Source organism: Syngnathus typhle, linkage group LG1 (assembly GCF_033458585.1).
Source record: "Syngnathus typhle isolate RoL2023-S1 ecotype Sweden linkage group LG1, RoL_Styp_1.0, whole genome shotgun sequence".
NCBI classification, from domain to species: domain Eukaryota; kingdom Metazoa; phylum Chordata; class Actinopteri; order Syngnathiformes; family Syngnathidae; genus Syngnathus; species Syngnathus typhle.
This window is the reverse complement of record NC_083738.1, coordinates 21,098,425-21,115,803: the sequence shown is the minus strand read 5'-3', so window position 1 is coordinate 21,115,803 and position 17,379 is coordinate 21,098,425. Positions and strand designations below refer to the sequence as shown.

The 17,379-nt window shown below is 41.9% G+C and overlaps 1 protein-coding gene across 1 annotated transcript in view; it reads right to left on the bottom strand.

The window, feature by feature from the left end:
* The window catches only part of drp2 (dystrophin related protein 2), a 78,484-nt gene extending 61,783 nt beyond the window's left edge, over window positions 1-16,701 (bottom strand). Inside the window, exon 1 of the mRNA XM_061290863.1 lies at window positions 16,568-16,701. The gene's annotated coding sequence lies outside the window, so the exon portion shown is untranslated. The remainder of the gene's footprint in view (window positions 1-16,567) is intronic.
* Between the last annotated feature and the right edge of the window lie 678 nt (window positions 16,702-17,379).

Genomic DNA, 17,379 nt, shown 5'->3' with positions numbered 1-17,379 from the left:
GAGAAGCCTCAAGAGTCGAGCTAACCGCTGGGTTAGCTAGCCCTGCTAGCCTACTAGTTAGCACACTCATTTTTCTCTTTAATTTTTGGTGTTTTAGGCCACAACAATTACCGTATTTTCCGCACTACGAGGCACACCTAAAAACTTCCAATTTTCTAAAAAGCCGATTTATAATCCGGTGCGCCTTATATATGGACCAATATGGATTCGTGGATGAGGACAAACTTATTAAAGTAAGCTTTGCGTGTTTATTTTGTGTGTTGCGTGATAAACGTTTGAGCAACGTTGAGTTATTGATATATTGTTTGCACTATTTCGAGTGTTACTTTATTGCGATTGCATTAACGTTTGAGCAACGTTGAGTTATTTATTCTACGCGCCTTATAATCCGGTGGGCCTTATATATGGACAAAGTTTTAAAATGGGCCATTTATTGAAGGTGTGCCTTTTCATCTGGTGCACCTTATAGTGCGGAAAATACGGTACTCAGGAGACGCTTGTTATTTCGCACCATTATGAGCAGCATGCTTCCAACAACCCCATTGTAGCCAGTACATTGCGTCCAGGATGTGATATGAAGAGGGATGAGAGTAGTAAGCGCTTTAAAGTAAATTGAAGCGAGTGAAAAATTCGGATGAACCAATGTGGTTTTCACTCACCAATGGACAAATTACCGGCTGTTAGAAAACTACAGTTGCTTGTTTATTTTCAACCTCAGCTTGTAGCAACCGTGAGTGATGTCATGCGACCCGTAATTCTGACTTCTAACAATTTACTCTTGGTAGTAGGGCGGGCTATATCACTGGATTTCCCCCTCAAATTCTAGAGTTAGATTTTTTTACGAACTGCATAAGCCTTGTTAAAGGTCTGTCTGAGTGGTTTAAATTTTTTTTATAAATTATGGATACTCCACTTCTGTCCACTACAGTTCGAGAAAAGGCCAACATTCTCTATCATATTTTCTCTCTCAAAAAATACATACTAAATCGAAGGGATTCATGTAAAACTAATAAAGCTATTACTCGAAGCTCAGGAAGCAATTTCCGTTAAAAACTATTGCACATTGACTGCAGCCGCCTTGATGTTGAACATGTTCAAACGGATGTAAAAAAGGTTTTCGAGCTAGGTTAATTTGGAAGCCCATTATGGAAGCAGCAAGGGGGGGGTGCTTTTGACAGCGTGCGACATTTGGCCGTGCGCTCAAAAGTCCACGCTCAGCTGTCAGGCATGTCGCTTCCGATTTGCTGAGGAAGTCGCAGCCACTCCAGGAGACGCGAGGCCGGCTGACAGCTGGCTGTCCATTAAAAAATGAAAAATAAAAATAGGAGACTGGATCTTACAGAGGAGCAAAATTCATATAGCTTGACTTCCTGTATAAATCAAATGACTCACATGGGAGAAGAATTCAAGCACATTTATATACAAAAAAAAGCACAAGAGCGCTTTGGTTTGTGTCGCAAACAAGCATCTGTGTCGGAATAAGTATGTAATTGGGACAGTGGAGACAAATCCAGTGTGAAAGCATCTGTTTGCATAATTGGGGCAATATCTAAGCTCCTTTCACTGAACATAGATGAAGGAAAAAAAACACGTTTTATTTATATTGCATTCATTTACAAGTACACACTGAAACCGAATGGGCTTAAAGAGAATTGGGATTCAAATCTATTAACCTTGACACAAAAAAGTCATTCTCAAAGCACACCGCTGAGGAAACATTTTCACAGAAAAGTATAAACAAGGAAATAATGATAAATGTATTTGTAGTGTAGAATATTGGCCTGTTTTGTAAAACACAACACATGAACGGCAACAGGTGGATACACAGGTCGACTGTACCTTCTGCCAATGAAGTCGAAGAAGCATGTTTCTAATTTTAGTTTTAGTTTTTTAATCAAGGGACCACACAGCGTGTGGTGGCAGGTCAAATTCCGCCGGTTGCAAAACGGTGCGTAAGCCTTTCAGAAGAAATATTAGCGTGAAGCCGAAACTACGTTACTGTAAATCAATGCTAATGCACTTTCTCTCTGATTGGTGGGAAGCCGATTTGCAGGTGGGCAGGAAAAGACCGCTGTGAATCATTTGTTTCCATTAAAGCAACTCTCGGGTGGCTTTTCAGCCACTAATGATGAGCTAATGATATAGAGAGGTCCATAAAATATTCATCTAGATCTCATCTGGTGTAAAACATCAAAATCTACACATTAACACGGCCTTGTTGAACCGCTTAGTTCAACACACACCGCTGGAATGATTTCCGGGATGTTTACAATGTTTTGCCTTATAAACATCACCGTCATAATAACATAATAAACTGATTGAAGCTCTGGCAAACAAAATTGCTCCTTTCACTGAAGGACTGACCTGACATTTAGGAACGCTGCCTTAATGTGTTTTCCAGCCGCCCTCATGATAATAGCGACGGATGATAAATCGGCAGGGGCTGTTATAAATGATAAACCGTCATCAACGCAAACTATTTCAGTCATGGTCTGAACAGGAATAATGGTTGTGTTTTGTGTTAAATGTCAGGAAGAAAAACTTTAATTGAGTGTTTCATGTCATTCGAGGACAAAGCATATTTCTACTTTTAGCAATCTTGAGTTTAATGTTAAAAAAATTGTTTGGACTTCAAAAGCAATTGCAGTAGAGAAGAACAGATTACTCAGTGGGAAGAAAAATAACATCTTGCGTCAATCAATCTTTAATACGGGACTATGCCATTGTGACAACATTTCCCAGGTGTCTCATAAAATATTTGTCAAAGTACCCAAAGGATCACGAATTACAGCAAACCCATCACTCTCTCAAAACAGTCCCTTTTTCAAGCTGTTTGTGGGATACATTGTCTCGTACAAAGAATAGAATATCAGACAAGATTTAAAGAACCCGATATTTGCAGTGAATAAAATCAGTGAATTTGAATCATTTGACAAGCTGGTGCAGATGTTCCCACTGCAGCGATTGAACGTAGTAACAAAGTGTCACACGTTTGCACATTAATGCGGTGCGACAACATGCAAAGTCAGTCTCGTCTTTGGAATCAATACAAGAAAAAAATGCTTGATGCTTTCCATTACCGTGCACCTGCTTGTCACCTCTGCCAAGTCTGACAGCAGCCAACCACTCGGTTGTTTCTGCCCTTGCTGCTCTCAGACACACACACACACAACTGAAATACTCTGGTTCACACACGCTCATACGCATTACTGAAACACACACAAAAAATACCAAAATGCTCCCACGCGCGCGCACACACACACACACACACACACATACACACACAGACAACTGAAACATTTTCACATTCATTCTTAAAAACACAAACTACAAAAAACTCGCGCGCAAACACAAAGTTGTTGTTTTTTTTAATCCCAATAATATGCTGTAATTGTGACTGCTGGATGTGATTGAACGCTGCCGCGACTTGCTGCCGCTGCTCTCCGGTCATTTTTTATGCTATCTTATGTCTGTACGGTGACCTTGAGTGCCTTAAAAGGCGCCTTATAAATAAGATGTATTATTATTATTATCATTATTATAAAAATTGCATTTTTACGGATTATTTTTCCCATTCTCATACACTGCTGAAATGTGCTGATACACAAAACTGAAATGTTCTCATGAACGCAAATAAAATGCTTACTAAAGTACCTAATGTATATTAAGTGTAGATTTCTTTACGAGGATTTGTGAGTGTGTAAGAATCTTTTTGATTGTGTATGTGAAAGTGTTTCAGTTGGGACTTGTAGTCGACACACATACACATTTACGCAGGCACACAAAGCAGCACACTGACAAGAGCTCATGAAATAATTACCGTTCAATTCCCAGCCAAACTCTGCCAGAGCTCTTGCGGGCTTTGACCCAAGTAGCTTTCACTCTCTTAATTATCCATCTCGCTTTATTATGTAATGTACAACAGCGCAAACAGATGCTGTTGGGAGCGGCGCTCTGAAGTCCGATTAAGGTATTTCCAGCACAAGCGCGACATGTGATTTCCACCATGGAAATCACTTGCCAGCTGCTGTGAGGGGGGGGAGCAGGAAGGCCAAGTTGATATTTTCTGATTAGAAGCCATTGGAGCAATTTTCCGGTCGCCTGAATATTTCATTCAAAACAATCCTCCAGTTTAGCATATTTTCAAGATAACTTGATACTTTAAATCACCAGCCGGAGTTTGGGGGTCGGCAAAATTGTTTGGAGGAAACGTTTGAGAAGCCATGCCTAAAATATACACTTGCCGCACTCCCAGATGACGGTGGGAAACACTCAATTCTGTTTCAATGAGAGCCGAGCCCCAGTGGGAAGCGAGTCTTTAATCATTCGTCTAACCACACTCGTAAAGCATCCGCCTCCGCGGGGCAACTCGCTGGGTAAACAATACCATTAGTCTGTCATGATCCAAAATGAAGATTTTGCCACATGCATCTAGTTACATCAGACCAGCGCTAAAGCAAGAGGAATTGATTTGTGAGTCTTTTTCTGGTTTTGTGGTTTAAACTGTGTGATTTTCATAAAAGTTACATGACACGTTTTCATTAGCTTTGGTGCAGGTTTTAGTTTTGAGAATACAAACAACAATTCCCCGTTTGATCATTAAAAGAACAGTCAACCTCAATATTTTATTTGTAGTAATATGTTCTTTGCAGCCCAAATACTTTTATGTTTAATGTTTCATTTGTGGGATATGAATTAAACAGGCAAAATTCTGCTGGTTTTATCCATCTCAACGGGCGGTCATTTTGCCACTTGATGGCAACTGATGCTCACCAGTTTTTCTGAAGCAGAAAAACATATTATAGAGTGCTGTTATTCTTTTTAAAAATACTTGACATGGTTGCTGAACGAACTAAAGCTGCACGATTAATTTTTTTAAACTTAATTTCGTTTTTATTTTACTGTGCTCCTGCAGGCGCCAGTGGCGGGCACCTTGCACTTTTCTAGTATGCATTTTTTTTATGTGACCGTCAGCATATTCATTGATGTATTGATAGAACTTTATTTATCCCACAGTGGGGAAATGGGGCAAATAGTCCTTTTTATTTATTGTATCTGTTTATTGATTTTCTATTTTCTTGTCTTAAGCGTTTTTTGAGCTCTCGCAAAGTCTTTCCCAATGTGGTCTTCCACAAATGGCGAATAATCTGACTCTGCTGTTTTTGTGCTGAGGGGCTTGAATGGATTTAAGGCATTTCCATTTCCAAAGATGATCTCAAGATTTCTCGAGCCACCACAGTTTTTTTTTTTTTTTTGTCTTCTGCAGTGACTAGAGACATGATTAAATGGAAGGGCTCTACAGAAGCAGGAAAACAGGACATGGTATGTGCAAAGCACCAAAATAGAAACCAGTCTGCCCCCACTCACAACATCCCCCATCACAGTGCATCCTCTCGCCTCTCTGCGGAGACACGGAGGCAGCGGTGGCACCGCTTTAGAGGTGAGCGTAGTCGTCAGTAGTACATCCAACTTTTATGGGCATGCCAACTGTCGGTGAGCTGGAATTGAAGAAGCTTGTTTGTGTTTGTGGCAACATATTTAATTGCCTTTGGGAGACAGGTATGAGACGCTACGAATTAAAAGACAGGAAAAGTCACTCTCCAATACATTAAAACATGTAATGTGTTGACTTTTAGGGGGACATATGGGACGTTGACTTTTTTAATTGCTTGTTTTCAAATCTACGGGGAGCCTGCCTACCCTCAAGAGTGAAAATAGACAAGCAAGTAAATCTTTGCTTGCTGAACTATTCCAAAATGTGTGCGCATGTCTCCATAGTGGTGTAATTTGGCAACTTTGTGGTGAAGTTGAAAACAGATTTATTAAGAAAATCAAGAAAAACTGATTCAACATACCGTTTTTTTCCGTGTATAGTGCGCAAAATTTTACTAATTTATTGTCCTAAAATCTGGGGTGCGCATTATACATGGGTACAAAAAAAAAAAAAAAAAAAAAAAATATTTTTTTTTTTAATTTTTTTTTTTTTTTTTTTTTTTTTAAGTCCCAATGATCGTCACACACGCAGGGAGGCAATGGGTCCCATTTTTATAGTCTTTGGTATGGTCTTAACTAGGCTGGATGTAATTTTTTTTGTTGGCGTTGATTTCTCCGACTGCCCGTAAACGCACCACCGCGCTTCGTGCGCGCACGGGACAGCAAACGAGCAGGTGATCGAGCAAGCGTCTGATACGAGAGCATTGCGGTCGCATGGAGCGTGTTTGAAGTGAACAGCAGAGAAGAAAGGCAAAGTGTTGTGAAATAAAATGCACAGAACGGATGCGCAAGACACGTCAGCTATATAAAGAGCGAGAGTTGTTTTCTTCCTATTAGTTTCAATTCACAGTTTAATTAGCAGTTTCAATCAGCAAATAACAAAATGCGTATTACAGGTAATATTTTATTTCACAACACTTTGCCTTGTTCCTTTGGTCTCTGCTGTTCATCCTAAAACACAAAGGCGCTCTTTAAGCAATGCGACAGTGAGCGCCCGGCGCGCTGCGGTTGCGCGACCGCACCAAATTAAGCTCCCTGCGCAGTGCGCACTGAGGTCCACTTAAATTTTAGAAAGTACATCAGGACTTTAAAAATATCTTCTAAATTTCAGCGACGGCTCTGTCACACTAATCGACCAGCCCGGTGCAGTTGGGCGGTCGGCGGCGCGCTACGGTTGAGCGTTCTCTCGCACGCTTTCTCTCTCGCTCTCTCTCGCTCTCGCACACACGCAAACCGGATATCATACGGAGGCCGCCATTACAGATGCGCAGAACGGATGAGCAAGACACGTCAGCTATATAAAGAGCGAGAGTTCAGTTCTCTACCTAAATCCGTATTACAGGTAATATTTTATTTCACAACACTTTGCCTTGTTCCTTTCTTCTCTGCTGTTCACTTCAAACACGCTCCATGCGCACGGAGCGCGGTGGTGCGTTTAAGGGCAGTCGGAGAAATCAACGCCAACAAAAAAAATTACATCCAGCCTAGTTAAGACCATACCAAAGACTATAAAAATGGGACCCATTGCCTCCCTGCGTGTGTGACGATCATTGGGACTTTAAAAAAAAAAAAAAAAAAAAAAAAAAATTAAATTTTTTTTTAAAAAAAATTCATAAAAATTGGGTGCGTATTATACATGGGTACAAGCTTTTTTCCAGCATCAGCATGCCATTTTTAGGGGTGCGTACTATACATGGGGGCGCACTATACACGGAAAAAAACGGTAATTACAGCAGTGCCTTTTGATACAATTCTTTTTTTTTATTATAGCAGAAATATAGCAACATATGTAAAATGGAAAGAAACTCATCGCATCATAGCCTCTCGCATCAAATCCAATCAGTCCACTTTGAAAAATTGTCCTTGAATCGTACCCATGTATCGAGACGACTATCTAATAGTCTTTTATTGGAGAGATGCACACACCTTGTACGGTCTCAGCTAACAAAGACGTCAATCGAATGGCAGCACAAACGCTCCATCATAGACTAAGCTTCGCTTTCTTTTCTTTGAAAGTGGCTTTTATGTTCTATTCATGGAATAATTCGGAGGGGAAAAGAGAAGCGGCAAAATCCAACAGAATTCCTACCCAAATTAGAAATAGTGGGAACTGAGAAACAAGCGGGGGTGTTGGGGTCATTAGCGTTTGAACATCCATCTGAGTGCAGAACTCCCATTCAACACACGCTCCCAGTTATCGGCACCATTTTTTACTCTCCACCGTCTCCATTGTCGTCGCTTGTGTTTCAACCTCGACAAAAAAGGTAGAAGTTGTTAGGCCACGCTGTTTTTCTGTCTCATATCTTTGTATTCTTATTAGTGGAGTTGTCGCCGGCAACCTGACAGCGGCGTGACAATGAGGCTGCTGTCATTGATTGGGAGGGAAAATGTAACGGATGGATGAAGGACTCGAATGGGACACGCTTGACAAGGAAAAGACGCAAATGGCAGGGACGAGTTGTTGTTAGCTACAAGTTCTTCTTGTCGCCACCAAATTTTGTCCAAGGAAGATTGTTTGCGACCTGCAATAATGACGTATAAAATTAAAAAGCATTTGCTACGTTCGCTAACACTAGGAAGCCTTTACTGCCCTGTGAGATATGGCTTTGAGAAGACTGACCAAGAAGATCTATTTGGTCAGAAAAATGCCAATTTATTAATGTCATGCTGGTAAATGAATGGCAAAAGAAGCACTTTTTCTCGTTCTGTAAACCTGACTCGAATGGCAGTGGTTCACCAGTCATAAAGTGTGAAGAGTAATGCAGGAAGAACAAACATGGAGGAGAGCGAGAGCGGAAAGGAGGGCGTTCAAGTATGCAGTGTTTTATTTAAACCACCATTGCCTTCCTCCGTTCTCCGAAAGAAACGGTGGATATTTCTGAACATGCCACCACTTGGGCACTGATTGCCACAATCTGCGTGTCAGATGCGCCTCGGCACTCCTTTGAGCCCAACTCACCAAATACGACAAGTGGAATGTTTTTTTTTCTTTTCATTATTACCATAGCTTCTCTCTCCTTTTTTATTCACTGGTCAAATTCCAACATCACTACACTCGGCTATAAAACCTCATGTGTATTTTGTAACGACTGAACTTCAACACGACTCTCATATTAAAATGCAAATGTAACCTTGCACAGAGCAGCTGTCTGGACAAATAAACAAGCACAAAGCTGCTCGTCCCTTCAGTTTGACAATGGCATTGGACAATAGCCCTAAGGGCCGTGCAATAAGGTCCTAAAACAATACCCTAAGAAAAAAGTGTATTTTTTTTTCTCTTGGCATGTTGTATAAGCAAATGACAAAGAAGTATTTCAGTTTTGCTTTGATTCTTTTTGTTTCTCACAGTTGGGACTTGCCTTATTTCTTCTGATGAAGTTCAACTGCTTTTCTTTCTTCATTAAAAAAACAAACCTCTACGGTATACCTCCATTTTCCATATTGCTTACTTTATACTGGCAATTTGGCAGTAAACAAAGCAAAGAGTGAAATGCACCTTCACAAGTTCCAACGCATTACTTTTAAGGTCACAGGTCAATAAATAAAACAAGACTTTTATGCCGCACAGGCTGTGTTTCGGCATAAAAAATGGAGGTGTTTAAGCAAAACAAAACAGTTTCACTCCAATAGGAACCCTCTGGAGACCAACGAGGTGCATTGCCAAATACCGGCTGTCCCCTGGTGACCGTGTGTGAGTCCGTGTGTGTGCGCGTGTGTGCGCGTGTGTCATCTCTAGTCACGCTATTCTACCAAGCATCAATACCCCCCCAGAGGAGAGAGGCAGGTGCTGTGGCAGCGTTGTCAATTACAGGTTGCCACCGCCGTCTGCCCCGCACGCCAACATTACGTCGCAACCCAGAGTCCAATTCAGATGAGGTGAAACTGTCAACGCCCAGTGTCTATCCACAAAGCAGTCTAAACATTTATTCATCTCGGGCTGTGTTTTCTCGCCTTTGCTGAGACAAGATTTGAAATAAAATGTCACGACCAGACAATTAAATATAAGAAAACGAGTATACTGGAATTTACAACTGAAAACATTTTAATAAATCAAAAACTAAATTAATTAATTAATGATTAATAAATACATTTAATATTGTTTAATATTTTAATATTAATTTCTTATTATTATTTCTTATCTATATTAATATTTATAGCTTTTTTATCTATTTCTTTTATTTGATTTTTTCCTCCTTTTTATGAATGAACCACGAAGTAATATGAAAGACAGTTTGTCAACATTGTTTAATTTGACTTGCAATCCTAAGTGATCACTACAGCAACTTCACACGGAAAAATTGGACCAAACAAGCGGGCCGTAAACATAAGCCAGTAAATTCAAGCGAGCTGCCTCAATAAAAACCTGAATTGTTACATTTGAAAAGAAGAGACTTGGCTCAGGCTTTTGCTTCTTTGAACAACAACATATTAGTCAAGACAATTGGCAGGATACAACGTGGATTTGGAATCAAAGGCTCATTGCGTCAAAACTTTTCAACGCTGTGGGACATTTGCTCCAATGCCAAGGTATCTCAATGACAAGTCCTTGGGCGCTCAAATAAGGGCCCGTGTCACACAAGCCTGTCAACTTCAGCGCTCTCCCTCGTAACAAATTGCAGAGGGATTTTATTAACTTGTTTGTTCAATTTACTTGAGACACATAACTCCCAACAACACGGGCGGCCTGAGCGCTAGGATGCGTGTTGCCACTCACTCAAAGTCGAAGTCACCCTTCTGCGAGGCTTTACATTAAAGCAATGTCCTCCTGCACAGATCAAACCTCCAGTCAGACATGAGAGGGCCTCAAGTGGGCCAGCAAGTCAGTCCACTCACAACATCGCAATCCATTCTTGGCAGTGTGAGCCAACTCATTACCTCAAGATGATTGAAGCGCACATGCTGTCGCTGTTCATATCAGCGGATAGACCAGAGTGAAGTTTCTCAAGTGAAAACTAGATTTCGGACTTAATGCGGGGCTTCGGGGGGGGTATTCTTGCTTCTGAGACAAGAGGATTTTTTGACTCCAATTTCCTGACCTGGTTGGAATGATTGAGTTATGCTTTGATGCAGTCTTCCTCAAATTGTGCGAGTGTGAGAATCCCCGAGCTATCCGTGAGTAACTCAGTGGGTGAGTTTTCTAACGTCTTCAACGTTTAAATAATGTAAAGGAAAAGTTTCAAGTCAAAGTGAGCAGAGGGGTCATAAGTCACCAGTTAGGTCCTGAGACTTCTAAACAGACTCAACTTGACTAACGTAGGTTTGAATGAGACAACTTTACAAATTTTTTTTTACTGTTTATGAGCATTTCCAAAATATGCAGCTATTGTTATAAAAAAACAAAAGTTATTTTGTATTGGGCGCACAAACATTGCAGTACGATGTGGAGTTCAGAGGCTACCTCATGAAACGAATATCACGGGTGGCACTCTGAAGATTACTTCTATCATTGGATTCAAGGATTAGGTTTTGATCAAATCAGGAAATACGTATATCAAACAAAAGGCAACTGCCGATTTGTATTTTATTCATCACTACAAAAACCACAGGCGGGCAAGCTATGTTCACGTAAAAGCCGAGCTAAAATAGCTTGTCAAACATGAAATAAGTCTGTTCGTCTTAACTCAAAATACGGAAACATTTCTAACGTTTCTGGAAACTGAATCAGTTGCAAGTAGAGCCCTATCCTAATAACGTGTGTGCATGAACTCATCAATCCTGTCTTCCAAAACAACCTGAACAATCCAGTTGCCATGGATTTGATGCCCTGAGAAACATTTTAAATGGATCCAGAAGCAAGCTAAAAACTAACCAACTAAACAAACCGAACTACTAACCACAATTCCACGATGCAGTTGTTTTGTGTCATACAATTTATTTATGATTTAACAACATGCCCTTTTTCCAGCACACAAATCACCTTCTCCAGCAAATTGCTAGAAGACCCTGCATCCACCACTACATGCAAGCGGGGATTAAATTCTCACTAATGAAGGGCACTCCAGTCGCCCTGTGACGACTAACAGGTACCAAGCAAGCATTGCTCCCGAGTATTGCGTTGCCTAGTTTTGTCGCTGAAAGGTGTTAAGCCCGCTGAAGCTGTCTACAGAATGTTAAGTGCGAGCTGACTGAAGCTGCGCTGACACAGTCTACACAAGCGCTGAAGGCGCACACGCAGTTCAAACAAACATATTTGCACATGTGCTGTAAAGACGGCAGCCAGATCAATAGCCGTGTTGCTGAGGCAAACGACGCCACGGAGTGACAGCGCTGCGCGTGCATCCGCATCAAGCCGAAGCTGCTCCAATACACTCTAATGGCCTCATCTGCTCGAGAAAAAAAAAAGGGCGCTATCAACAGCATTTGTCAAGGCTGGATGTCAGAGGTTCCCAACCACATTCATGACAGGTCATCAAGTGTGCCACTGCAAAAGAGCCAATTAAGCGAACAATTGTATCGACTGACGCTGTAGGAATCAGGAAAACGAGTACAAGATCAAAACTGGGCAAAATTACCCCCAAAGAGGGGTATTTCGTTAGCGCATGACGATCTACCCATGGAACCATCCATCCATCCATCCCAGCAACAATCACCGATCTTTTACGGGTCATTTTGGGGAACGCCAAATCATTTCGGGTTAAAAGAAAATCCTGGAATCACGTGTTAAATTCCACCTGAACGGTATGTACATTTCCAGCACAGCTTTGAAAGTACATCTCATCTAAAAGAACTGCAAATGCATCTAAGAGTCAAGTCAGTTTCGAGGAGACATGCCTTGCTTTTAAGTAAGGTTCTCATGAGAGATGAACCCGACTCCACATGCTCGAGCTGGTCGTGTGACTTGTCCCACTCCTACACAATGACAGTACTTATGCATAAATTATTGTCACATTTCCTTGCCGTGGCCTTCGGTGACACACCGGAGACATGCTCTTTATTTATGCATAAGTGATGTCCACATCCATCTAAGTGTTCCGCACTTTAACATAAATCCCTCGCTTTCACTCCAGTGCGCTACATTACATGTGTTTGTAAACCGCGCTATATGCAAAATGTCATTCATTTGCTCCATGCTCCATGAATAATGCCTCTTGGAAAACATTCTTCAAATCTAATCTGGCTGTCTTGGACATAGTGTACTTGGAAATGTTTATTTTAAGCACTGGAGAGAGCTCTAGCGCAATGCTCGCTGTCAGTTGCTTACTCGTTAGATAAGCTACAAAACAGAATTCAACCGTGACGTTTTGAATTTTGACACGTTTGAACTCCTAAAAGCACACTTGCCCCTATTAAAACACACTTTTTAAAGTGTTCTTTCGCACTTGTTCTCACTCTTGTATGATATGAGGAAACGAAAAGAAGACCCGCCGCTCGCGCAGTTTTTCAAATAAGAGGCGACGTGTGCTTGGCTTTACGATGTTCGTTTGAACACATACGGAACAGCAACACATACAATCGTAGCATGCAACAATACTCACAGGTCTTCTCCCAGCTCAGCTGGAACAACTGCAGGTATGCTTTGAGATATGAATTGAATCCATTCTGTGAGCCCACTCTTAACTCAAAACAATGATCTTTCTCCAGTGAAAAATATGGGAATGTTATGAATCTGTTTCAGCACCCCTCCAATTAATATTACATTATTGTAATACGTTTTTAGTTTAAAATAATAATAGTAGCAATAATTATATTGTATATTCTAGAACCATGACATAATTTCTGATCAAATTTGTGCATCATGATAAATTCATGGCGGAGGCTTCTCGGGTGCAAAAACGAAGACGAGTTTCCCGCTTACTGTAAGTGACTGAGTTGAGTTCATAGCTGACTTAAAGCTGCTCGTATTTTCTTGTGACCCAAAGCAAAATATCGTCCAGACGAGAATTTGTATCTACAAAACTCACCCGGTCACTTGAAGATTGCTGTGAAATTTCATCAAAAAGCCCATTTACCAACACTTTTGAGATTTTATTGTTGCCATCTTATTAGTTCAACTGCATATGCTCAGCTTCTACATTTTCTGTTGCTCATTTGTCTTTGGTGAAAGTGTGCACTCAGGCCAATTGGCTTCATTAGGGCACAAAGCGAGCCTCTGATCTGAAGCTGTCCTCTCCCTCAGCACACTGATCTGTAATAGAAATACCACAATCCTAATTAATTGAAGAACAGGTATTTCTACAGGCAGAGTCAAAGTGTGTGCGTGTGTGTGGTGTAGAGGGGGTAATATCTTTAGCCTGAGAAGAAATGTAATTTGGACGTAGCGACGGGGAAATGCACCGAGGGCAAGCGGAGCGAGCATCTGTCTCCAATGAAGGAAATGTCAGCTCCTGTTAATCTTATGTGAGAGCTTGCCTGCTGACTTGGATGGAATATTACACGCACACACTGTACATTTACATACGCTGTAGCGTACATGAATGCGGCACCTTCTACACGCCACCAGCCTCCATTCTCTCTCCATCACACCAATGACCCACGCTTGGCAAACCCGGCTCGGTATGAATTCTTGTTTCCTCAAATGAGAACATTGAGATGCAGGAAATAAAGCAGCAGCCTTTGCCTCCCACACATGCTCACTCACTCACTCACTCACTCACTCACTCACTCACTCACTCACTCACTCACTCACTCACTCACTCACTCACTCACTCACTCACTCACTCACTCACTCACTCACAGAGCTGCCACTTATTTACCGTATTTTCCACACTATAAGGCGCACCTAAAAACCTCCAATTTTCTCAAAAGCCGACAGTGCGCCTTATAATCAAGTGCGCCTTATATATGGACCAATATTGAGCCACTACAGCAGGCGTGTCCAAAGTCCGGCCCGCGGGCCAAATGTATATATCTTATACATATATGGACAAAGTTTTAAAATGGGCCATTCATTGAAGGTGCGCCTTATAATCCAGTGCGCCTTATATATGGACAAAGTTTTAAAATGGGCCATTCATTGAAGGTGCGCCTTATAATCCGGTGCACCTTATATATGGACAAAGTTTTAAAATGGGTAATTCATTGAAGGTGCGCCTTATAATCCGGTGTGCCTTATAGTGCGGAAAATATGGTACATTTCACATCATACTGAGGTTTTTAGATGATTGTTTCTTTCATATCTTAACACATATACATGGGTGAGTAATAACTGTATTTCGAAGAACCCAGAGTCAAGGTTTCATGAAAAGTAGTCAGGGTTGCCCGCTGATGACGGGCAGGCAGGCAGATGTAAGGAGAGATATAGTACACGCTAAGCAAAAAGGGCAATAAATGGAGACAGAAGATGACACAAGACTGCCGCAACCAGGCTTAACTGCCACAAAAGCCTCGCAGGACAAAGTGAGGCGGTAAGCGGACCAGGAGCTTTTAAATAAGTGAGGAGCCATAACCAGAAGTTAGTAAGATGAGACAGTAGAAATTGCAGAGGAGAAAAATGGATCCCGAGGGTTAACGTGGTGGGCGGGTGACACTGACTCACTCGGGGACATTCAGTTGGGTGAGATAGGCTGAGCTGAGCCTTATCTTGACTTCTGATTTACGAACCTGGGCTCTGTGGACAAGCTTGTAACACAATGTGCTCATACAACATAATAGATGAATTGAAATGTGATTAATCTGCTCCAACAACCCCCCCCCCCCCCTAAAAAAAAAAAAACTGATTTTATTGTACGTAAGTCTTGAAAAATCATTCATAATGTTCATATTGGCTGGCAGTCTTGAAAACAGCTGTTAAGCCAAGTTACAATAAATTAGCTTAGTTTTGTTGACAAGGATTTGAAACAAATGTATTCTTTCCAGGAATGAAATCCAATTTCTTGCTGTTCAAAAGGCCTGCTATTGTTTAATATTCTTCTTGAATGATGAACCATCACTTTTGAGCAGATTACTACATTAATTGAGAGCATAATCGGTAGACTACTCAATTGTAAAAATATTTGAACGGCAAAATCTCAACAGGTAGGTCTTCCCTTTACTGTTAAAGTTCAGTGACAAAGCTGTTTTAAATACTGAGCGGCATGTCGATAGTTAATGCAAGCAGCGAATCAACTGAATGAAAAACAATGCAGCAGCAGCCGGTGGGAAAATAACAGAAAGGAGGAAAGCAAATCTCTCATGCAGCTAAAATAAAGAGTCAATGTCTGGGAGCCAGACGGCGTTTTAGCGGGCTCTCTTGTGTGCGGTAGCTGAGGCGAAGTAATGTTCCCTCGTGCCACACCGCTTGGATGAGTGAGTGAGCGCCGCTAATTTCTTTGCCCACGGTGCGCTCAACAGAAGCCCGGGCGCCGACACTACTCGCTCGATCGCCGCCAGCTCAATCCGGATCAACACACTGCCAGCTCTCACCTTTTGCGACCTTCCCAAAGCTCCTTGCTCATCCCTCGTTTCCGCTCAGTGATGGCCTGCCCTTATTCCCAAGCCCCAAAAAATCGAGACAGCCAGGCAGGCAGGCGAGTTGGCGGGAGTTTACTACTTTTACTCTTGCTCGTGCACAAAGGTAGACAGATTTGAACTGGAGCTTCCCATTTCCAGAGCTCACGTGCATCGCCGCACCACTTATGTGCACCCCCTATTGTGCTGGTTGACTCTTTTAAATACACAAATTATCCACAATATTTGGCAAAGCGGTTGAGAATTGCTGTTGTAAAAATTGTCTCCATAATACAAGGACATCTGATGTGCTGTCAGCCATATCAACATTAAATCACAGTGTTACCCCCCCGCCCCCTGTTGCTTGGGGATTTCTTTCTCAACCCTTCTCTTTCTTCGCCTGACTGAGACCGAAATGCCGACTTTGACACAGTTGAGTAGATGGCACCTTGAGCCAGAGTAGAGGTCCAGACAATATGCTTAGAAAACACAACTGCTTTGATATAAAAAAAAAAAAAATAGAAGAGCCCTCTGGCTTCTCTGTTTGTTTATCTGAGTGTGATGCATTCATGCTCAGCTGGAGGAAATGTCTCTTTTCTATGACAAATAGAATGCATGCCTACAAGTACACACATACATGAACGCACACACACGAGTAACCCCGGATTAGCAAGTCTAAAGAGCGGAGCGGTCCGTGTTTGATAGTTACCCAGCGGTGAAGACGTGACTGAAGTGGCTGCAGGATCGGAGCCTCCCTGGAATCCAGCCAACGCTTCTTTGGCTGCGCCGCACAAGGGGGAGGAGGGGCGCGGGAGGCCTGGATGCGGAGTAATGGTGACAGCGGCGGCGGTGGCGACTTAAGAATTCTGCTCTCCGGTTTAGCGGGCAACACCTAGAGAGGAAAAAGGCGGAAAGGGAGTCAGAAATTGACTTTGGAGAACCAAGGCATGTGATAAATAGGTTGAAAAAAGGCACATTTAACAGTTGTCTTTTGAAGTCCACACTGCCACCGTAAGGGTGAATAAATCGCAGTGACATGCAGCTCAAAGTAAAGGTTTAGCTGAGCAGAATGGACAGAGCCCAGCAACCATGCTAAAACTTGGCTTTGCAGACTATTTATTGTCAGCGGAGAGCACTCTGTGACCTGGAAAATGAAAGTACAGGAAGGGCACCGGGTACTGGTCAGAGGAGCAACATTAGGAGGAGAATTCCAATGAGATACCTCGCTACTTTCCAAAGAACTCCTGTATTCAAGCATGCCAGAAATAAAGAAAGTGTTCTTACACCGCACAAAGCCAGGAGACAAAATACTTAAGATGGAATTGAAATTTCCCGACAAGGCTTTGTATATGCACAAATAGGTTATAGGAATTGACTCTTGCTGTGTTCCTCAGGGAAGCCTTCTCGGCCCCATTTCGATTCAACCTCATTAGCTGACAGTTGATAGTTTACCAAAATTGTGCCGATTTAAAAAAAAATCACACTGATCAATGCAGAAATTTGTTTGATGGTGTGCCATGA